The sequence below is a fragment of the Enhydra lutris genome, unplaced genomic scaffold (assembly GCF_002288905.1).
Source record: "Enhydra lutris kenyoni isolate GAN:26980312 unplaced genomic scaffold, ASM228890v2 scaffoldscaffold2, whole genome shotgun sequence".
In the NCBI taxonomy this organism is placed as follows: domain Eukaryota; kingdom Metazoa; phylum Chordata; class Mammalia; order Carnivora; family Mustelidae; genus Enhydra; species Enhydra lutris.
In genome coordinates, this window is record NW_019154086.1 from 47,170,909 (window position 1) to 47,195,687 (window position 24,779).

At 36.2% G+C, this 24,779-nt stretch overlaps 1 pseudogene; it reads left to right on the forward strand.

The window, feature by feature from the left end:
- The window catches only part of LOC111146266, a 120,654-nt pseudogene extending 96,202 nt beyond the window's left edge, over positions 1–24,452 (forward strand).
- The last annotated feature ends 327 nt before the right edge of the window (positions 24,453–24,779 follow it).

Below are 24,779 nucleotides of genomic sequence, written 5' to 3' on the forward strand. Positions count from 1 at the left end.
TGCAGAGGTAAGCAAATATGAATATATAATATTTTCTTCCTCTATTCTTACACAAAAATAAAGATTCCAGATACACTGTTATGTGCCTTTTCTCATGTAATGTTTTTATAATGGAGAGTTGTGATTATCAGTAAATAAATTTGAATGTAAACCAGTTTAATCTCTGTGCAGGTCATCTGTGTAACAAACTATGGGTTTGCTGAGTCACAGAGTAAACCTGATCAATTTTGATAGATATTGTTGAATTGCATTGTAATAGGGGGCAGTGACCATTTAGTTCCTAATAACAGTAAGTGTTTCTTTCTCAGCCTTGCCACAGAATGTACTGTCCAATTTCTGGATTTTTCACTAGAGAAAAATTGTTTCTTGCTATAGTTTTAGTTACATCTCTTTTATTGTGAATGAAGTTGAGTATTCTTTGGTATATTTAAGGTTCTTTTGATTGTTTCTGTGAACTACTTGTTTATATTTTCTCTTGTTCTTGATTTGTAGCATGCCTTTTTTATAATATGGCAATGAGTGTGTGGTGATATCAGTCGCATTTTCCCTCCTTTTTTCTTAGCCGTAATCTTTTAAATTTTATTTTTGCCAGGTATATCTAATCCAGTAATTTCCATTACATAGGTAAACTCTCTGAATCCTCTAAGTAACCCTTCTCCACATATCAACCCCTTGTTTCCACTGAATGCTTTTTTTTTTAATTTTTAATTTTTATTTTATTTTATTTTTTTTTATTTAGGCTTTATCTTTTCAGTGTTCCAAGATTCATTGTTTATGCATCACACCCAGTGCTCCATGCAATACGTGCCCTCCTTAATACCCACCACCAGGCTCACCCAACCCCTCACCCACCTCCCCTCCAAAACCCTCAGTTTGTTTCTCAGAGTCCACTCCACAGTCCACTGAATGTTTTTATTGTCAAAGCAGAGCACATGTTTCTTTCCAGCCCACTTACAGTGTGCACACATTGCAAACCAGTTTCTTCATTCATTCATTCAACAACTATTTAAGGAGCTATGAAGTATCAGAACTGTGCAAGGTTGTTTTTTTTTTTTTAATGTTTTATTTATTTATTTGAAGAGAGAGAGAGCACAAGTAGGCAGAATGGCAGGCAGAGGGAGAGGGAGAGGCTCCCCACTGCTCAGGGAGCATGACATGGGGCTCGATCCCGGGATCCTGGGATCATGACCTGAGCTGAGGGCAGACGCTTAACTGACTGAGCCACCCAGGTGCCCCATGCATAAGGGTTTGCATAGAATGCAAAAGAAAATTAAGTATCCCATACCTAATGGCTCTGTGCTATGTGGGAGAGGCACGAAAGAACCATTTTAGATTATGTGTCAAATGCTACAGAAACACTGAGGAAAGCACTAGCATAGTGGTTTAAGGGGCAGAAGTCAGGGGTGGCTTTACACATATTACATATACTTGAAAACTGAACAGAAAAAAAATTATCTAAGTTACAGAACTGAATTGCATCACATAAGAGCAAGATTTTAACTTTTGGGCACGTAATGTCTTTTTTTATGTTCAGTTAGCCAATATATAGTATATTATTAGTTTTTTGATGTAATGTTCAATGATTCATTAGTTGCATATAACACCTGGCTCTCATCACCACACATGTCCTCCTTAGTACCCATCATCCGGTTATACCATCCCCCAGCCCCTCTCCTTCTGTAACCCTGTTTGTTTCGTGGAGTCCAGAGCCTGGTTTGTCTCCCTCTCTGATTTCCTCCCCTTCAGTTTTCCCTCCCTTCTCTAATCTTATGGTTCTAAGTTAGAACTAAATTTCTGTCATCCTGCTCAGTTGTATAAAATGTGGACTTATCTTTGTACCAGCTTTTCTAAAATCATATCTATTTCAGATGGCTTAATATTAGCTGCTGATTACTCTCAACTTGAACTGAGGATCTTGACTCATTTATCCCACGATCGTTGCCTCATTCAAGTATTAAACACTGGGGCTGATGTTTTCAGGAGTATTGCAGCTGAGTGAAAGATGATTGAGCCAGAGTCTGTTGGGGATGATCTGAGGCAACAAGCAAAGCAGGTGAAATGTTTAACATATATGAGAATATTAATGATTTAAAAAATTTTAAAAATTCCTTGATCATTTGCAGTTGGGGAATAATGATTTCTCCATCTGTGGATCTTTCAAACCATATTCAGCTGAGCTTGTCTCATGGTATTCATCATACTCTCCTTCATAGAGTCAGTAGAAAGAATCAGCTAGACTTTGAGGCTACCTCGCATAAGGAAAGCCATCCACATTAGTGGTAGATATCGTGGTGGTAGTAGTTGTTATTTATGTGTATGTATGTGTATTTTAAAAAATGTCTTTCTAGTCTGTAAACAGTTTCATATTTTTATTTTTATAGGTGTTCTCTAAATGTTTATTGAAAAAGAATCACTGAACTGTGGATTATAATTAATAACTGATAGCTTTTTCGTTTTTTGAGGTCATTGGTTAGCTAACCACATGTGAAACTTTATACTGTCCTTGGACTTTTTAAGGGGGTCCTTATTAGTTCCTACTCCTGGATGACTGTCACGCACAGAGAAAGTCAAAGGCCACATTTGTACCATTTTCGGGCCTCTATTGACACTGATATTTCTTTTGCCACTTGGCCTGTGGGAAATCTGAGACCATTTTTGAAAAATAGGATTGCTGGCTGAGACAAAAGACCATCATTCCCACCTTTAAGATCCCGCTGTGTTAGTTTTGCATTTATACTTCTAGTTACTCACAGCTGTAAGTCTTGACTGGCTCATTAGACATGAAACCCTTCCTCTCAGCCATTGCCTGTTCAGCACCAGCACATGTTTCTTCCACTCTTTAGAAAACCAGCTTTGCCCTCTCTGTTTAATAATCTCTGGGCTCCTGCATTCAGCGAGAATTGAACCCTGGATAAAGAACTAATGTTCCAATATTTAACCTTCATAATAAACCCATGAAATAGGTACAATTATTATTGCCATTTTAAATAGGCACAATTATTATTGCCATTTTAAATAGGCATAAAGGGAAGCACCAAAAGTTAGTCATTTGCTAAAGATCATACAGCTATAAGTGGTGGAGCCAGGATGAGCTCAGAATGCCAGAACTTAGACATGCTGACTTTATCATCTAAACACTCATCCACTGATGATATCTGCCTCTTTTTCATAAGTTCTTGCATGACTTAATAGTGTTTATGCTCTGCACTGTCTACTCCTTGGTCTGGCTGAGATCTCAGCCACTGCTTTGTACTACCCAAGTTTAAAAAAAAAAAAAATTAAAAAAGGAGTAACAGTAAAAAAAAAAAAAAAGAAAAGTAGAACCGCCAAAAAGGAAAAGATAAAAGGAGGGGAAAAAAATCCTTCTCAATGTATTAAAAAAGACAGGAAAGGACAAAAAACTTGTAGTTGTTTTATCACATTAAAAGTAGCTTGGGACTCTGATAATCATCTTTTACGAATTATCTTTTAAAATGATATTTAATGACATTTATATGAACTTGCTTTATGTTAGTTTTCTGAACACTTAGAGGTAATAATTTAGTAATCTTCACAATTCCATGATGCAGGTATTACTATCCTCATGGATGAAGAAGTCAAGATACAAGAGTTTAGGTAGCTTCTGCAAGGTAATCTTTTTTTTTTTTTTTTTAAAGATTTTATTTATTTATTTGAGAGAGACAGTGAGAGAGAGCATTAGCGAGGAGAAGGTCAGAGAGAGAAGCAGACTCCCCGTGGAGCTGGGAGCCCGATGCGGGACTCGATCCCAGGACTCCAGGATCATGACCTGAGCTGAAGGCAGTCGTCCAACCAACTGAGCCACCCAGGCGTCCCTCTGCAAGGTAATCTTATAAATTCTGGAACTAGGTTATAAACTGGTTATTTGGATCTAGGATTTAACTAGTTAAACATGTTAACTATTTATTTAAACTAAATACTTATTATTAAATTTACAGTTTCCTACTGACCTATTTAGACTATTTCCTTCTACTACTCCCAAAATTTCCTCAGGAACTTGTTTAACTCAATTGAATTCTGCAATTGTGGGATATCAGGAGGCATATTTATTTCCAATCAAGTATTCCCTATTGTCGAACACCGAAGCCTTCTCTTCCTGCTCTGTCCTATGCAGGAGCCAGGAGAGGAATATTTGTAATGCTTCTCTTTCCTGACTCGTGGGCGCTTGTCTAAGCAGAAGTTAATGTGGTATTATTATAAGAGTAGAAAGCTACTCTGAAGACTACTGGATACATGACAAAGAGTCAGAAATAAATCTTCCCTTTTAAATCACTAGGATTAGTTTCTTAAAACACATACATTCACAATTATTCATGTTCTTCCCCTTCCTCCCCCAGCCTGAAAGTATTGTTAAAAGGCAGAAAAGACAAAAGATGTTCTCTGGATATCAGGTTCTATGAATTTAACCTACCAAAAGCAGATCTAATCATTTCTTTGACACTCTATGAAATAAAAAGTTTACCAAATTTCAATCCTGATCAACTTTTTATGTTTGCAGTTTATGTAGTTATGACCTTTACTTTACTTACTGAGTTTGATGACTCCTTTTCAGATTTGCTATGGAATCATTTATGGAATGGGTGCTAAATCTTCGGCAGAGCAGATGGGCATTAAAGAAAATGATGCCGCTTGATACATTGATTCCTTCAAGTCCAGATATACAGGTAAAGAAACATTAACTATTAGTTATCTTTTAGATACTAGTCAATTATCTTGCCATATTAATTGAAAAAATAGTGTTACAAAATTTTCTGTTAACATTTCTATTACTGAGAAGTTTCCCCCAGATATTGTTAATTAAATAACATCATCCTTATGATTATTTGCTAAGATGGTCTTTTTTCATAAAAATAGGAGCAAAAATGGGATTAAAAAAACCCAACTGATGTATATGCTAGTTTGTCATTGTGAATATGCCATAAAGTCTTGGAATTGTGCTATGCTTTAGGTTTTAATAGTTTCAATTCAAAACAGTAAACCATTGATTGAATGTACCAGAAACTATGAAAGAACAAAAGCAGTTTGAGAATTATTGTTTTAAATTATCTTGTCTTTTGGCAATTTATTGAGGAACAATTTATATACAATAAAATTTACCCTTTTAAGATGTATATTTGTATAAGTCTTGGCAAATGCACAGAGTCCTATAACCTACACCACAACTTAGATATGGAATCATGACCATATCATCCCAGAAAGTTACTTCATACCCTTTGTAATCAACCCTGACCTCAGTCCCCAAAAAGAAAACTTTATTCACATATAACATGATCTTATACATAGAAAATAATTTCAATTCTATGAAACAACTACTAGAACAAATAACTAAATTTAGAAATATTCCATTGTACAAGTTTTTTTTTTGTTTTAAGATTTTATTTATTTATTTGAGAGAGAGCACAAGCAGGGGTTAGGGAAGTGGAAGAGGGAGAGGGGAAAAAGCAGACTCCCTCCTGAGTGTAGAGCCTGGTTGGATCCCAGGATCCTGAGATCATGACCGATCCAAAGTCAGGGGCTTAGCCCACTGAGCCACCCAGGTGCTCTATCCCCATATAAAGTTAATTTGTAAAAATCAGTTGGATTTTTGTATGCTAGTAATTAGTGAATGGAGTAAAAATAAAACCATTATGATAACATCCAAATACCTGATATATGTGGGATAAATTCAACAGTATGTGCAAGACTTTACTGAAAACTCTAAAACAATCCTGAAAGAAATTGAAGATACTTAGGTAAATGTGAGGTTTACCATGTTAATTTATTAGAAGGCACAATGTTATTGTGATGGCAGTTTTCTATAAATTGTCCTATAGATTCAATTTAATTCTAATCAATAGTCCATTAGATTTTTGTGTTGAATTTGACAAATTGATCTTAAATTTATGTGGAAATTAAAAGGGCCTGGAAAAACTAGGAAAATTTTTTGGGGAAAAATACAGTGTTGAGTACTAACACTCCCTGGGTTCAAAACTTAGTATAAAACTATAATAATTAAAGTAGGGATAAGGGTAGACATGAAAAAAAAAAGGGTCACAATAAAGGGTTCAGAAATAGACCTATGGTGAGTACTGTGAAGTATGTAAACCTGGTAATTCACAGACCTGTATCCCTGGGGCTAATAATACATTATATGTTAATTAAAAAAAAAAAAAGAAGACCTTCAAAAAAAAAAAAAAAGAAATAGACCTATACATATATGGTGGCTTTATTTTCAACAGTCACCATGGTTAACTCAATGGAGCATGGTCATTGTCAACAATTGGTTCTAGAACAACTGGAGACCGGTATGGGAAAAAAATGAACTTCAACTATTATCTTATACTATATTCCAAAGTTAGCTTCATATGGAGCATAGAGTTAAAAATAAAAGCTAAAACTATAAATCTTCCAGAAGAAAATTGGTGAAAAACACTTTGTGACATTGAGGTAGGCAAAGATTTTTTAGGTGATAATTACACCAAATTAAACATAAAATATAAACATTGGTAAAAGACACCATTAAGCAAATCTAAGGCAAGCCACAAAAGAGAAGATATTTGCAGTTCCTGTTGTACAGTGAACTTGCATCAAGAATATGTAAAACACTCTTATAACTCAATGCTGAGAAGGCAAACAATCCAATAAAATAAAGGTCAAAAGATTTGAACAGACACACTTCACAAAAGAAGATGTATGAATGACCACGTCAAATGTTATCATCATTAGTCATCAGGGAAAAGCAAATTTAAACCACAAAGAGATACCGTTACAAAAACACTAGAATGGCTAAAATAAAAAGCACTGTATTTCTTTTATATTGCTGATAGAGTTATAAAATGGTACAACCACTTTGGAAAATGCTATGACTCTTTGATATAGAGTGAAACAATTACGTGATCCTGCAATTTTAGTATTGCGTATTTGTCCAAGAAAAATGAAAACATATCCAAAGAAAGACTTATATGTGAATGTTATAGCAGTTTTATTCCTAACAACCAAATATCTATGAACAGGACCATGGTAACCAAACCAAACCAAAACAGATTTTGGTATATCTCTGCTATGGAATACTACTTAGCAAAAGAAAGCAAACTCAAATGAGGATGTACAGCATAAGTCAATTTTTATGAATTTTAAGAATATGAAAAACCAAGGTATAGTGTTATAAAGCAGATCAGTGAGAGTTTGAGGCTGATAATGGAGGGCTGACTGATAAAGGTGATAAAAATGTTTCGTATCTTGAAGTGTACCTTTGTTAAATGCATCTAACTATTCACCTAGAGTGGGTTCCTTCTACGGTATGTAAATTATATATCAGGATTGATTTTTTTGTTGTTACGTAAATTCCAGTTAGTTAACGTGCAGTATAACATTAGTTTCAGGTGTGCAATACAGTGATTCAGCACTTTCATACATCACCTGGTGCTCATCACAGTATACTCCTTAATCCCCTTCCCTACTCACCCATCCCTCACCCACCTCCCCTCTGGTAACCATCAGTTTGTTCGCTAGAGTTGAGAATCTGTTTCCTGGTTTGCCTCCCCCAACCCTTCCCTTTGCTTTTTTAAAGTAGTTCTTTCAGCCTCTGAATGTTTGAGGGCCTCTGACAGGAGTCAGGTAAGAGAATTTGTAGAGATGCATTCTCTTCAATCTCATCATTTTCTTTGCTTTTCACTCAATAATAACACAGTAATTCTTAAACAGAAAAGGTAAGAGCCTTATTGCTTTCTAAAATTCTTATGCTGGTGGTTGAATATCACCAACAGCTTCAGTTGGCAGGGTTTTCTCCCCTTCCTTTCACCCACAGTCTCGTCAAATGTCTCTCCTGTGCTAGTCACAAACGGAAATTCTCAAATGAGGTGTTTTGGTTAAGAGTTGTTAATGTTTACTATTTAGGATGAGCAGAGCTGTGAAAAAGCAGAAGTTGCACATATGAATAAAGATAGATCAGCACATATAAATAAAGATAGACCAGTTAGAGAAGACTTCTCTAACTCAGGGACAGGAATGAGCAGTGAAGACTTTGGCCGGCCTGGAACAACAAACTCACCCTGAAGATCTATAGGACATAATAATGAGCCTATATTGCAAAGGATGAATGCCGGTATAGGGAATATGAATTTGTTTGAATAGTATATTATACATAGTCTTTTTAAACTTTGTAACTTTTTAAACTTTTAAGAAGTGAATTGTATATATTCCTAATGAAGTATTTATTATTCGTGTATTAATTTCAGTTTGGTCCTATTTGGATTGTAGCTTAGATGCTAAAAGGAGCTATTAATGTTTTAAGCCTGGAAGTGGTAAGACCAAAGAGTAAAAGATTAACATAATCAAAGAGCAGAAGAAGCCTGTGAAAAGTACCATGGAATAATCTTAAGATCCTGGGTTTTAGTACCTGCTCTGTTGTTCTGGAGTTTAGTTTCATGTTTTTTGTTCGTGATAGAGTTAGAGTATATCATTTCTTTTCTTTTTTTCCATTTTCATTTATTTTTAAAATTTCTTTTCAGTGTTCCAGAATTCATTGTTTATGTACCACACCCAGTGCTCCATGCAATACATGCCTTCCATAATACCCACCACGAGGCTCACCCAACCTCCCATCTGTGGCCCCTCCAAAACCCTCGAATTGTTTTTCAGAGTCCACAGTGTCTCATGGTTCGTCTCCCCCTCCAATTTCCCCCAACTCCCTTCTCCTCTCCATCTCCCCATGTCCTTTGTGTTATTCCTTATGCTCCACAAATAAGTGAAACCATATGATAATTGACTCTCTCTCTGCTTGACTTATACCAGTTAGAATGGCCAAAATCAACAAGACAGCAAACAACAAGTGTTGGAGAGGATGTGGAGAAAAGGGAACCCTCTTACACTGTTGGTGGGAATGCAAGTTGGTGCAGCCACTTTGGAAAACAGTGTAGAGATTTCTTAAGAAATTAAAAATAGAGCTTCCCTATGACCCTGCAATTGCACTACTGGGTATTTACCCCAAAGATACAGATGTAGTGAAAAGAAGGGCCATCTGTACCCCAATGTTCATAGCAGCAATGGCCACGGTCGCCAAACTGTGGAAAGAACCAAGATGCCCTTCAACGGACGAATGGATAAAGATGTGGTCCATATATACTATGGAGTATATATATATATATATATATATGTATATATATATATATATGAATATATATATATTCATCAGAAAGGATGAATACCCAACTTTTGTATCAACATGGATGGGACTAGAGGAGATTATGTAGAGTATGTCATTTCTAAAGTCCCTTTAGTTTCTAACTTTCTGAGTCTGCAAAAAGGGAATGAAAGTTTATATGCAAAGTTTTGATGATGCAATATAATTTGAAGAATCATGGTAGGGTTTTGGCATATTTCACTATATTGAAGATAGTGAATGAGCTTAAGAATGGACTTTGGTTGCAATTATTTTTGTATTTTCTTTGTAGGCATTAATCATTTCATGAGAGAGATAGTGAAGAATTGTAAAAGAAATGGGTTTGTTCAGACCATTTTGGGAAGGTGTAGATATTTACCAGGAATCCATGATAACAACCCTTATCATAAAGTTCACATATGTTGAAATGTCTCTGGATTTTTGACTTAATATTTTAATGACATATACTTTTTCTATAGACTAAACACTGCTAATTTTCCTTTTAGGGATCAATAGCGTATTAATTGGATCTTCTGTTTCACTAAGGATTTTGAAGTGATGGCTCATGCCTAAATTTGCTGAACACAGTCCTTAGAAGACTAATGTAAATATGGGTTCACTTAGTAATACTTCAAATACTTTAAAGATGTTCTGTTTCAGTAAACCAGTTACTTAGTAGTTTTGCTAATAAGTTATAAATTTAATTTTTATATCTGTTAATGTTCTTTGTTTCAGTTATCATATACCAGTTTGTTGTATCACACCAAATTGCCAATGTTTCTAGAGATTAACCAATCATTATATGTGGTTCCTTCATTTTTGGTTCATTCTACTTGTGTGTTTGTTTTAAAAGCAGTGGCTCAACAGAGGCTATTAGTATATCCAATATATTGAAGAAGGCTGTTTTCTTAGCACCATTTTAAGTATTTATTGATGGTATGTGTTCAAATTATTATTAAAAACTCTGAAATCATTGGGATCCACAGAAAGTATTCTATGTATCTGAACATTTAAATTTCTATATAGTCCACATCTTCCTGTTTGAACTCCTTGTATTTCATCTTCTCCCAAAATTTCGCATGTTAGTGCCCACTACACATTGTATGTATTGAAAATTCCCAGCCCCATACTGCTTAACTTCTGTCTGGAGCAGGAAACCTTCAGAGCACTAATGATCTTAGGGACCATGGAGGAATAGTTGGCTTTTGTTATTTCTTCACTCTGTAGGCTCCCAAATAAGCAGACATCAAATATTTATCAGGCTTTTACCATATCTCTAAATCAGTTGTCACTTAGGGGTAGATAATTTTATATTGGTCAGATGGAGTCAGCAAGTGGAAGGCTTTTAATGGCAGGCTGAAAAATTAAGACTTGATCTAACGAGTTATGTTTCATGGGATTTTACATTATGAAAAATGGTAGATAGAGTCATATATGTAAATGAACCATGTAAGTTTTTGAAAATTAATATTTTTGCACCTAAAGATGCGAGAGTAAGCCTTTTCTTTTTTTTACATTTTATTTTATTTCTTTTCAGTGTTCCAGAATTCATTGTTTATGCACCACACCCAGTACTCCATGCAATATGTGCCCTCCATAATACCCACCACAAGACTCACCCATCCCCCCACCTCCTTCCCCTCCAAAACCCTGTTTGTTTCTCAGAGTCCACAGTCTCTCATGGTTTGTCTCCCCTCCAATTTCCCCCATCTCACTTCTCCTCTCCCTCTCCCAATGTCCTCCATGTTATTCCTTACGCTCCACAAGGAAGTGAAACCATATGATACTTTACTCTCTCTGCTTGGCTTACTTCACTCAGCATAATCTCTTCCGGTCCCATCCATGTTGATGTAAAAGTTAGGTATTCATCCTTTCTGATGGAGGCATAATACTCCATTGTACATATGGACCATATCTTCTTTATCCATTGGTCTGTTGAGGGGCATTGTGGTTCTTTCCACAGTTTGGCAACTGTGGCTATTGCTGCTATGAACATTGGGGTACAGATGGCCCCTTTTTCATTACATCTGAATCTTTGGGGGTAAATACCCAGTAGTGCAATTGCAGGGTCATAGGGAAGCTCTATTTTTAATTTCTTAAGGAATCTCCCCACTGTTTTCCAAAGTGGCTGCACCAACTTGCATTCCCACCAACAGTGTAAGAGGGTTCCCTTTTCTCCACATCCTCTCCAACACTTGTCATTTACTGTCTTGTTGATTTTGGCCATCCTAACTGGTATATGGTGATATGTCAATGTGTTCTTTTTTTTTTTTTTAAGATTTTATTTATTTATTTGACAGAGAGCACAAGTAGGCAGAGAGGCAGACGGGGCAGGGGGGGAATCAGACTCCCTACTGAGCAGAGAGCCCGATGTGGGGCTTGATCCCAGAACCCTGGGATCATGACCCAAGCCGAAGGCAGAGGCTTTAACCCACTGAGCCACCCAGGCACCCTTCAATGTGGTTTTGATTTGAATCTCCTTGATTGCTAATGATGATGAACATTTTTTCATGTCCCTTTTAGCCATTTGCATGTCTCCTTTGGAGAAGTGTCTGTTCATGTCTTCTACCCATTTTTTGACGTGGTTTTCTGTTTTGTGTGTGTTGAGTTTGAGGAGCTCTTTATAGATCTTGGGTATCAGCCCTTTGTCTGCGGTGTCATTTGAGAATATCTTCTCCCATTCTGTGGGTTGCTGCTTTGTTTTACTGACTGTTTCCTTTGCTGTGCAGAAGATTTTGATCTTGATGAAGTCCCATAAGTTCATTTTCGCTTTTGTTTCCTTTGCTTTTGGAGACATATCTTGAAAGAAGTTGCTGTGGCCAATGTTGAAGGGGTTACTGCCTCTGTTCTTCTCTAGGATTTTGATAGACTCCTGCCTCACCTTTAGGTCTTTTATCCATTTTGAGTTTATCTTTGTGTATGGCATAAGAGAATGGTCGAGTTTCATTCTTCTACATATAGCTGTCCAATTTTCCCAGCACCATTTATTGAAGAGACTGTCTTTTTTCCAATGTATATTTTTCCCTGCTTTGTTGAAGATTATTTGACCATAGAGTTGAGGGTCCATATCTGGACTCTCTGAGAGTAAAACCTTTCATGCCAAATCCTTAGGAGTCAAAGTTTTAATGGATTCATTATGTTGTTACTGAAAAAAAAAAAAAAAAAGAAAATTCCACCCCTCTGAATTATGAATAAACATAATCAGATGCAAATTTTGGTTTTGGTTTGGTTTTACTTTTTGTTTAAACCCTTATTATATTGAAAAATACACATAGGGAAAATACAGTAAACAAATGTAAATTTCAGTATATTATCACAGAGCTACACCTGTGTAGCAACTACTCAAGTCACATAGAAAATCCTTTGATGTTTCCTAATCACTACCTACAGCCCTTCCAGGAATAATTGCTATTGTCATTTCTAAGCCTATAGTTTTATGTATTTTTGACCTCTTTCTACATCATGTGTATATATTCTTGCATTTAGCTTCTTTCACTCAAAATTGCATAGGTAAGTCATTCATGTTTCATTTGGAGTAACTTTTATTGTAGTGTATTCTATTATGTGAATATATCACAGTTTATCCATTTTTCCATTGATGGACATTTAGGTTTCCAGTTTAGAGTTTATTATTATTGTTATTATTTATTTTATTTATTTTTAAATTTAATTTTATTTTTCCAGTGTTCCAAGATTTACTGTTTATGCACCACACCCAGTGCTCCATGCAATATGTGCCCTCCTTAGTACCCACCACCAGGCTCACTCATCCCCCCCACCTCCCTCCCTTCCAAAACCCTCAGTTTGTTTCTCAGAGTTAATCTTGCTGTTTTGAAAATTCTTGTCCAAGGTCCTTGGTGCGCCAATGTTTCCATTACGTTTGGTAAAGACCAAGTCATAGAATTACTGCTTCTTCAGTTTTGGTAGGTAAAGCCAAATGGTTTCTTATGGTGGTTGTAGCAATTGTCCTCATCAGAAGTATGTGCAAGTTCTCATTGCTCTGCATCCTTGCCAACAGTTGCTATTACGATGATACAATTTTAGCTATTCTGGTGGGTTTAAAGTAGTATCTTGTTAGTTTTACTTTGCATTTCCTTGAATACTAATGAGGTAAAGCAACTTAACAAATATATATTAACCATTAGCTATTTTTTCTTGGGAAAGTACTTTTTCAAGTTTTCTTGTTCATCTTTTGTTGTTGAGTTTTCTTTTTACTTTTTTTTTTAAGATTTTATTTATTTGAGAGAGAGAACGCACAAGAGGGGGTGGGAGGAGAGCTGAGGGAGAGGGAGAAGCAGACTCCTAGAACCCCAAGATCAAGACCTTTGCTGAAGGCAGATACTTACCCATTTGAGCCACCCAGGCCCCCTGTCTTTTCTTATATATAGGAGCTCATTATTGATTATATTTTTGGAAAATATTCTCTCCCACACTGTGTTTGGCCTTTGCATTCTTATCAGTAACTTTAGATGAGGAGAGGGAATTAATTTGGTTTATTCTTAAATTTTTTATTGAGAAATAACACGTACAGTGAAGGGTACAAATCCCTAAGCATAAAGCTGGAAGTCTTAATGTGTATACCCATATAACCACTATCCCAGTCATGATATAGAACTTTTCCAGCACCCGGAAGGCTTCTTTATGTTCCTTTTGAAATCAATACCATCCCCTTCCCACCCCAGCACACACATAAAAGTATAGGGTAGTTTGTATGAACTTGAATTTTATTTAAGTGCAATTAATTGTACTGTATGTACTCTTGGGTCTGAATTTTTTCACTCAAATATAGGTCTGTGAGATTCATTAGTGTCATACGCAATTCTAGCTCATGTCTTTATTTAACTGACATTGTGGGAACATACCAACAATTTATTTATCTGTTTGAATGGTGGCAGAAATTTTCACTATTTCCAGGTTTTAGCTATCATTAATAAAGCTTCTATGAACATTCTTATTTGTGTCTTTTGGTAAACATATGCACCCAACTTGATTACCTTTAGAGTGGAATTGGTGAGTCATAGAATAAGCACATTTATACCTGCAGTATATACTGCCTAACAGTTTTACAGAGTGGGTATCCCAGTTAACATTGCCATCAGCTCTGTTTATCTACATACTTGCCATTGCTTACTGTCATTGGTCTTTTTAATTTTAGCCATTCTGGTAACTGTGTAATGGTACCTCACTCTGCTTTTAACTAATTAATTAATTAATTAATGTGTTATGTTAGTCACCATATGGTACATCATTAGTTTTTGATGTAGTGTTCCCAGATTCATTGTTTACATGTAACAGCCAGTAGTACTCCATGCAATACGAGCCCTCCTTAATACCCATCACCAGGCTCACCCATTTTCCTACCCCCCCCCAAAGCCCTCAGTTTGTTTTGTGGAGTTCACAGTCTCTCATGATTCATCTCCCCCTCTGATTTTTGCCTTTCCCTTATGACTAGTGATGTTGAGCTCCTTTTTTGTTTATTGTCCATTTGGATATCTTCTTTTGTGAAGGGTCTATTTAAATCTTTGTCTCTCTTTTTTTGAATTATCTATTTTTTAACTGATTTATGAGAGTCCTTTATATATTCCAGATATGAGCCCTTTGCTTACGTGGATTTATCCATCTTTTATATTATTGTAGTATTTTCCTTGATCTGTTTTAACAAAGTTTTCTATACCCCAATTTCAAGAAAATATTCACTAGGAGCTTTTTTATTTTGCCATATATATTTATATCTATAAATCAACCAAGAACTGGTTTTTATGTATTTTGAGAGACTGAGGGTCAAGGTCTTTCTCCTTCCCACTCAAGGATATACAGTTGTCCCTAACTATTTATTGAAAAGACTGAGCTTCCCCCCCCACTACTTTACAGTGTCACCTTTGCCACAAATTATATTTTCAAATATGGATCTGTTTTTGGATGCATTACTTTTGTCTGTGGTATTTGTTCATTATTTAGACAGTGCCACATTACCTTTGTGATACAGCTTTGTAAGATGTCTTGATATATGATAAAGTAAGTCTTCTTACCTCGTTCTTTTGTTTGGTTTTCAAGAGTATTTGCGTATTCTTGGTTCTTTGCATTGCCGTATATGTTGTAGAAGCAGCATGTGGATTTCTAGACAAAAACAAAATCCTGCTGGGATTTTTTTGACGTTGCCTTGAATTCATAGATCAAGATGGGATTAATGGACATATTTATACACTTGAGTTTTCTAATCCATGAACATGATATATCTGTCAATTTATTTAGGTCTGTAGTTCTTAAGTTCTCTTAATGTATAATTTTTGGGGAAGAGATCATATATGTATTTTATTAGATTTATACCTAGGTATTTGAAAACTTTTGATGTTGTTGCAAATGGCATTTTTTTTTACTCTTTTCCTACTTTTTAAACGTTTTCTAACTCTTTGCTACTGGCACTTAGAAATATAGTTGTTTTTATTTTTTTTTTGTCTAGAAGCCTTGCAAATATTACTTACTAATTCAAAAATTAGTAGATACTTGCAGATATTCTATCATCGCAATTATCATCTGCAAAGTAGTTTTATAACTACCTTTCCAACTTTATTATTTTATTACTTTTGCTTGACTTACCAGCTAGGACATTGTTGAATATAAGTAGTAATAGTGAGGATCTTTGCCTCTTTTCTGATCTCAGAGGGAAATTTTAAGCATTTATTACTAAATAGAACTTTCCTTTAGGTTTTTAATTGTGCCTGTGTCTGATAAAGTAAGCTCACTTGTATATTTGCATATAGGGCATAGAGTCTTTTTCATACCTGCTAAATTCTGCTCTTATAGTGCAAATATGGTAAGAGGTAATACATAAATGAGTGAGTGTGATTGTGTTCCAATAAAACATTTTTACAGAAACAGAAGATAGGCCAGATTTGGCCTGAAGGCTGTAGTTTGCCCACCCATGTTCTAACTCTCCCTTCTTTGAATATAATCTGCCTTTCTTCTTTAGGTTGCTTTCCATACAGTATTTTTCTTTCTGTCTCATTTCCATTAGATTTTCTGTGATATGCCTAAGTATGCATATGTTTTTAATTTATGTGCTTCTCTGTGAATATGTTTGTTTAGTTGATCCTTTAAGGGTGTTAGGACTCTTTCAATCTGTGACTTGATGCCTTTTGTTGATTTTGGAAAATTCTTAGTCATTTCTTCTTTAATTATTGCTTCATTGAATTCTTTCCTCTCTGGGACTCCTATTATAAAATTTCTTAAACTTAAAAAAAAATCCTTATGTTTAATATCCTTTGTTTGGTATTTTCCACATTTATATTTCATCCTGCTTAATTCTGGATATTTTCTTCTTTTAATTTTTTTTATTTTTAAAGATTTATTTATTTATTAGAGAGCAAGCCAGCACGAGGGGAAGGGGAGGAGGGAGAAGCAGACTCCTTGCTGAGCAGGGAGCCCGACGTGGGGCTCGGTCCCAGGACCCTGAGATCATGACCTGAGCCAAAGGCAGACGCTTAACTGATTGAGCCACCCATATGTCCCCTGGATATTTTCTTCTAATGTATCTTTCAATCTACTGATTTTGCTCTTCAGTTTGCTATTGAACTCAACTGTTGAGCTTTTATGTCCTGAATCCTTTAGAACTTTCCAGAACTCCAGAAGGTTTCTTTATGTTCCCTTCATGCCAGTACTATCCTCCACTGTACACACATACCAAACTACAAAGAAGGTACTGTTTAAGTGCTTTAAGTTTTGTTTTTTCCCCTGGCACAGAGTGATGCTTTTTAAAATTGGAGTATAATTAATATACAGTGTTATATTAGTTTCAGGTGTACAATATAATGATTCAGCAATTCTGTACATTTCTCAGTGCTCATCACGATAAGTGTACTCTTAATTCCCTTTATTTCATTCCCTCACCCTCCCTTCCCTCTGGCTGGCAACTACCAGTTTGTTCTTTTTTTTTCTTTGTTCATTTATTTCTTAAATTATACATATGACTGAAATTGTATGGAATTTGTCTTTCTCTGATTAACTTATTTCACTTCGCATTGTGCCCTCTAGGTCCATCCATGTTGTTGCAAATGGCAATATTTCATTCTTTTCTTATGGTTGAGTGCTATTCCATTGTAGGAATATACCACATGTTCTTTATGCATTCATCTATGGATGAACAATTGGATTGCTTCATATTTTGGTTATTGTAAAATGCTGCATAAGCATAAGGGTGCATATATCTTTTCATATTAGTGTTTTTGTTTTCACTGGGTAAATACCCAGTAGTGGAATTACTGGATCATATGGTAATTCCGTTTTTTATTTTTTTGAGGACACTCCATATTGTTTTTCATGGTGGCTGCACCAATTTGCAGTAACACCAGTAGTGAACAAGGGTTCCTTTTTGTCCACATATTCAGCAACCATGGTTATTTCTTACCTTTTTGAGAAAATACAACGTCCATTCATAAAAAAACAAAAAACAAAAAACAAAAAAACTTTCAATCAATGTAGGTTTAGAGGGAACATGCCTGAGCATAATAAAGGCCATATGTGAAAAAAACCCACAGCTAGCATCATACTCAATGGTAAAAAACTGAGATCTTTTCCTTCAAGATCAGGAACAAGACAAGGATGTCCACTCTCACCACTTTTATTCAACATAGTACTGGAAGTCCTAGCCACAGCAATCAGACAAAAGAAAGAAATAGAAGGCATCCAAATTGGTAAGGAAAAAGTAAGACTTCTACTATTTGCAGAGGACAGGATACTATATATGGAAAACTAAAGACCCCACCAAAAAACTACTAGAACTGATAAATAAATTCAGTGAAGTGGCAAGATACAAAACTAATATACAGAAATCTGTTGCATTATTATGCACTAATAATAAAGTAGCACAAAGAGAAATTAAGAAAATGATCCCATTTTCAACTGCACCAAGAATAATAAAATACCTAAAAATAAACTAAACCAGGGAGCTGGAAACTATAAAAATGTTGATGAAACAAACTGAAGATGACACAGACAAATGGAAAGATTTTCCATGCTCATGGATGAGAAGAAAGAAATATTGTTAAAATGTCCATACTACTCAAGGCAATTTATGGATTAATGAAATCTCTCTCAAAATACCAATACCATTTTCCACAGAACTAGAATAAATAATCCTAAAATTGTTTTGGAACCCAAGAGACCCCAAATAGCTAAAACAATCTTGAAAAAAAGAAGAACCAAACTGGAGGTATCATAATCCCAGATTTTAAGATATATTTCAAAGCTCTAGGAAGTTATTTTTATTTTTCAGTTCTTGAGTTTCCATTTTGCTCTTATTTTATGGGTTTTTTGTTCTCTGTTGAAATACTCAATTTTGTCTTTTATTATCTTGACTATATTAAACTTTATTTTACAGTCTAATAAATTTGATAATAGTCTATAAGTCTAGTAAGTCTAAAACTTGTATCCCTGTATTCTTTTCCTACTGTACTTTGTTTTTCTTAGTTTTCTATAAGAACAGTTATATTGTCTCAATTCTTTGCTGTACTGGTAGTTTTTTATTGAGTGTCAATATTGATTATGAAAGATTGTGGGTATAATTTGAAGCTTGTATGATAATGTTACCTTGTTCAGAAGATTTACATTTGCTTTTGGCAGGAAACTAGAATGACCAACAGTCTAGGATGACTTTGATCCAATTTCAGGATTAGAAATTAATTGAAGCAAAGATGTTAAGACCAGATTATCTCTAATTTATCCTTTTTCCTAGGGTGTTAGTTTTGGGGTGGCAACTTGATGGTTTCCTAGTGCTCCTTCTACTTCTTGCCCCGTTTGTTCCCCAGGCTCCTCAAGACCAACAAGTTCTTCTCAGAGGTTCTCTCAGCTGCCTCTTCTGGAATCTGTTGATGTCTCTGGGAGAAATGTGGCCTCCAATGCCAGGGTCATCTCCTTGGTTTTATTTCTCTCGTGGTTCTCTAGGTTCTATAATTTCCCATTTCTTTTTAACTATCTGATTCAAAGAGACATTCTCTATCCAGCTTTTCCCATTGCTATCAGTGGGAAGGTTGTTCCTAATGGCCTAATCTCCCATTACCAGAAACCTATGTTTTTTATGCGTGTGAAAACCCCTGGTTGTGAAGGGACAGAGATTGTGAGATGTGAAGAATCCCAAAGACTGCCAAGTTTTTTTATTTTGGAAGAGAATCAGGGAAGTACAATATGATGAAAGTGAAGTATATATCTTAGTTTTATTTTTATGCTTGCTTATGTCACAGTAAAAACTACCCTAAAATTTCAATGGCTTATAATAAGAAATTTTATTTTTAATTTATATTAGAGTTTGGCTCTGGGTTGACTGTGGCTCTGCTCCATATTTTCTTCATTCTGGAATTGAGAATGAAAGAAAAGTGTCTATCTGGGATAAGCCTTTTTTTGTGACAATGTTGGATAGCTGTAGATGGGGCTATATGTCAATTTTATTCACATTTCACTTGCCAGAACAAGTCAAGGTCAACCTTTTAGAGTGAACATTTGAAATCACATGGCATTGGGTGGAGCAGCAAGTAAGAACAATAGTAACACAGTCCACTACAAAGCGGCCTATGGTTTCAAGAAGGAGAGGCATCAGTAGAACTCTGAAATTCAGTCCCCCTTTAAACAGTGACAACTGAATGAGTTTAGAGTGGATTTATCAGCATCTGACAAAACAAAAAAAAAAAAAGAGGGGGAAATTGTCTATCTCTTTAACAACTATTTACTATATTAGGAGTTGATTGTAACCCAGGTGACATAAAACTAGTCTCAAGTTACATAGATCCTTCCAGAGTGTAGACCCTTCCCACTTTCTGAGACCTTCTGGGACAGTAGATATGGTATTCATGGGTAGGTTATACCTTGAACATTAACCCAGATGCCCATCCTTGCTTCTTTAGGATGATCACTTTTAGCAGCTATGGTTGCCTGCCAAGCAGTTCATGGCAGCAATAGTTTTGGGGAGGTTCTAACTTAATATCTAGGAATCTAGGGTATGCATTTTCACTAGCAGCTAATGATTAACCCCAGCAGGCCATAAAAAAAGCTCTGATTCAAGCCAGAGGGCTTCAGATGCTCTGGGGCCAAACTCTACATAGGACCAAGAAGCCACTTATATGGACGATGTTCTTGGAACATTCTCACATCACAAAGAATGATATTCTACTTATATCTATTTAGGCTTAAAAGGAATTGTATCTTAAAGAATAGATCTTTTAGAGTGAAGTTTAGAACTAGAACATTGGTGATACATATGTTTATGAAATAATTTTGAGCTACTAAGTACATTTTAAGTGTAATGCAGTTTTTGATTCTGGAATGTTGAAGATTTCTAAACTGAAGGAATCTGAACTTTTTCTATTTAGACTGTTTTCACGTGGATGATAGCCCAGAATCTAGAGCCCTAGATCATTCTAGTTGTTAGGATGCAGCTTAATAGTTGATGTTCTGGATTACATCTTGGTCCAGATTACAGATGTGAGCACTGATCTGTGGATATTAAGAGCAGGTATGAAACCATTTAGGTGTATCTGATGGAGCCCTTGTTATTGATTTTCATAGGCGGAGCGTCAAGCTATCAACACAGCAGCCCAAGGTTTGGTGGCTGATATTATTAAAATAGCCACAGTTAACATTCAGAAGCAGTTAGAGACCTTCCATTCAACCTTCAAGTTCCATGGTGATCAGTAGAGTATGCTGCAAAGTGACAGAACAGGTTTGTTCATAAATGAGAACCCTGCTATAATGTAGTGAGATTAATTATATCAGAAAAGAAAAAGGGAAGCGTTTTACACATTATTTTTCAGCAGTTTTCAAATGTTTTGGTCTCATGATCTCTTTATATTCTCAGAATTACTAAGGGTCCCAAAGAACCCCTAGTTTATGTGGTTTATATATACTAATATTTACCATATTAGAAATTTAAACAGGAAATTCAAAAACATATTAACATTTGAAAATACTAATAAACTCACAATATGTCAGCACAAGTAACATATTTTCTTAAAAACAACTGAATGTTTTAGAACAAGAAAAAATTGGTGACAAGTGGTTTTAGTTTACATTTCTACAAGTCTCTTTAATGTCTGACTTAAGAGAAGATATTTGGATTCTCTTATTTATTTCTGCATTCAGTTTGTTCCAGTCTCACCTGTCCTGTAACCTCTGGAAGATCCTCTTATACAGTCTATGGTGATAAATGTCCCACTTTGTGGGGGACTAATGGGTTTCCCAGGATATGGGACTTTCAGTGCTAAATCAGGATAGCTGGTTACTTTAGTGTGCACTTTGGAGAGAATGAGACTGAAAAAGGAAAATAAATTCTGAGTGTTATTAGGAAAACAACTTTGACTTTGAAGATACTTTGAAGGAATCTTAGGGGTCTTCTGGTTCTTGGATAACACCTTAAGAACATGTTGATTTTCCTATTCATCACCTTCCATGTTCTCGGAAGTCTGGGAATATATACCGAGATAACTTCCTTATCACATAAATTCTTTGTCAGTATTGCCCTCTTTTCTTGTTCTTATTTTCCTAAGTTCTGTCCTTATTGCTTGGATAGATTATTTCTTGTTCTGACAAGTAGATCCCCTTCTCTATTTGGTCCCGTGTCCATACTTTTGCTTTAAATACCATTTCACTGTGATTGAGATTGGCAAACCATGACTGCAGCCAGGTTTTAAATTTTCCTGGGAGGAAGTTAAGAAGGTTTGGGGCATAAATGGAAAGAATAAACTGCTGGAGATGAGTCAGAAAAAGTAAAATCAGCTGTTTAGGATGGAATTTGCTATCTCTAGAAGAAACATACATGTACATTGCAGAGAATAATACAGTCAGTCACACAGATATAAAGATGTTCACTTACATACAAAAATACATAGATATAAAGACTTGCCCATCACATGAGGATTATTAATTTTGTCTTACCTCCCCCCCCCCTAATATCTAAGGCTACTCATTCAACATTTTCTGTATGGTAGTCAGTGTGCACACACACCACACTTGTACCACACACACCACATTCCCTCTTTCTCTCTTTATAGGGAGAGTAAATGATCAAACTAATTTGGGTAATAATACTATACTGTGTGCTTTAAGGGATTTGGAAATAAAAGTTATCAACCTCTTTTAAGTCTAAAATTGAAGGAAAGAAAGGGAAGATGTGATCTGTGACTGAAATATTTACAGAACTGTTCACAGCAGAGTGATGCAGGGCCAGAATGAGGATATGGACAATAACAGCTTTTGGAGTGGGTGGAAGGCAATATGGGTATGTTCCTGAGGATCACTTCCTGGGCTTGTGTCGGGGTCAGCTGAGCCCGAGGAAGCAGCCCACACAGGAAGCAGGAGGATCATAGCATTTGGGATCAGAAGCCAAAGAACAACAGGGAATCCAGAGGATGAAGGTGTGGTGACTGGAAAGCAGAAAAGCATCCTGATAACCAATGATGTGAGCTAAGTGGGGCCTGGTGGGGCAGAGCAGATTTTAGTCAGCTGGCAAACAGACAGTTGCACAGCCTTTGTGGTCCTGGGATGGAAGCAGCTTGCCACAGCCTCATCTGTCTGTGCTCTTTGACCCTATAAGAGCCACCTGTCAAAAAACTTGGGCTGCAGATTATGACAGCTGAAGAACCCTCTCTGAGGGAAGCACCAGATTCTAAGGAAGATCGTGTTAGTGCTGCCTGGAACGAACAGTGGGAAATCTGGGTGGCAGAGAGGAGATACAGGGAAATGATTAAGGGCAGTTACTCTAAAGTAACCTTATCTTAGTGATTAGTGGGCCATAATCTGTACCAGTAGACCCAGCTTGTTAGGAGATGTAACTAAGTCTAATACAGTGGAGTTATAGGTTCTTTTGAGAATATGCTAAAAGATCACTCTGTACAGGAAAAATGTACAGATAGCAGACTATAACACTTAACTTCAAGGGATTTGTACAGTCTCTGAAGTCCTCATTTGGACCCTGGGTTTAGAATTACTTGATAAGTGTGGTGCAGTTGGGAAAACCCCAGTTCTACCACAGTGACACTTCTGGCCATAAGAAGATATTAGGGAGTGCCCTTCTTATAAACCGCCTAAAGACAATACCAGCTCACTTTCCTGGGGCAGAGATCAGGCCCCATACTACTCTGGTGCTATTATGCAGAGAAGTTGGTAGTAAGGTTGCCATGGAAAGTGAAGATGTTGGTTGTTTATAGGAAATAAGTTAGACATCTTTTGGAGCTGAGTTCTTCAAACTGCATTTACTGACTTCTTTGTTACATTCCTCCTTTCTGGGAGGAAGCTGGTAGAGTTTTGAGTTTACCTGATAGGTGGGAAGTCAGCAAGTAGATACTTTCCTAATAGTTCTAAATCTTATGTACTTTAATCTCTTAATTAAAATTCTCCAGAGTTTCTCAAAATCCCTAAAAAAACCTGTTCTTCTATAACACAGTGACATGCTGATCAGTTTTCCTACTTTTTTCATGGGGTAAGATTGTTACCAAAGAGAAAACTGCAAGGGATTTCTCCCCAATCAGAGGAAGCTTCTTCATCCTTCAACTCCATGAGGAGCTCTTATATGGCAGAAGAGGATGTTGTTCAGGTATTTTTGCAGTGTTTGTGTCCATTTCATAGAAGAGTAAGATGCTAAAGGTGAAGTTAAGGTGCATGAGGTTTCTGGAACCCTTCCCTAGTCCCACGATGGCTACATAAATGTTGAGTCTATAAGGGTAGAGAAAGAGCTAAGAGTGTTCAGTTTCATACTCATTTTTATACTTGATCTTAGCCAAAAGGCCGAGAAGCAATTCATACTCATTTTTAAGAAACTTTTGATGCAAGGCTGGTTTTGTGTGGGAGAAGTTAGATGAGAGTCTTGCCCTGAGGGTTTAAAAACTGAGCATTCTCACTGAAACTGGCAGAGCTCCTGCTCATCAGTGCAGGCCAGTTTGGAATGCCTATTTCTTTTTGGATTTTGAGTTTTAAGAACCATGAGGTGAAGAGCTGCAGTCTGGCTTATCACCTCAGTGGTGGGTTGGGAAACATACTTTGATTGGGAAGAGAGTTTGTTAACCTCTTCCCCCTCTCCCTATCGCAGGTTGCTCAGATTGTCGAGAGTGAAATGGAAAGTGCCATAGAACTTTCTGTGAAACTGAAAGTGAAAGTGAAAATAGGTGCAAGCTGGGGAGAGCTGAAGGACTTTGATGTGTCATTGTATAGCTCACAAAGTCCTTGCTGGGAAGCTTGGTGTAGGTACAACCACATGGAAGAGAGATTACCCTTTCACATATTTCAGGAAGACCAACTCTCAAGTCTAATTTTTTAAAAATTTTTATTTTTTAAAATTTTCAGTGTTCCAGAATTCATTGTTTATGCACCACACCCAGTGCTCCATGCTGAGAGTTTCAAAATGTATGTCAGGCTTTATTCTCTGTAGTGTGAAGAAACTTCTTTTGAGGCAAATTACCAAGTTTAACGACTGTATTCCCTCTAAAAGAGGGACTGAAATCACCTTTTCCAGCTCTTTGGGGCTCTAAACAAGTTCAGAACAGGTGATTGAAATATGCACTTAGCACTTTGGGTCTCATCTGTGTGAAGCATGAAGACAGTGGAACTGCTGTCTCAGGGGCATTTCTAGCCCTGTGCAGGATTC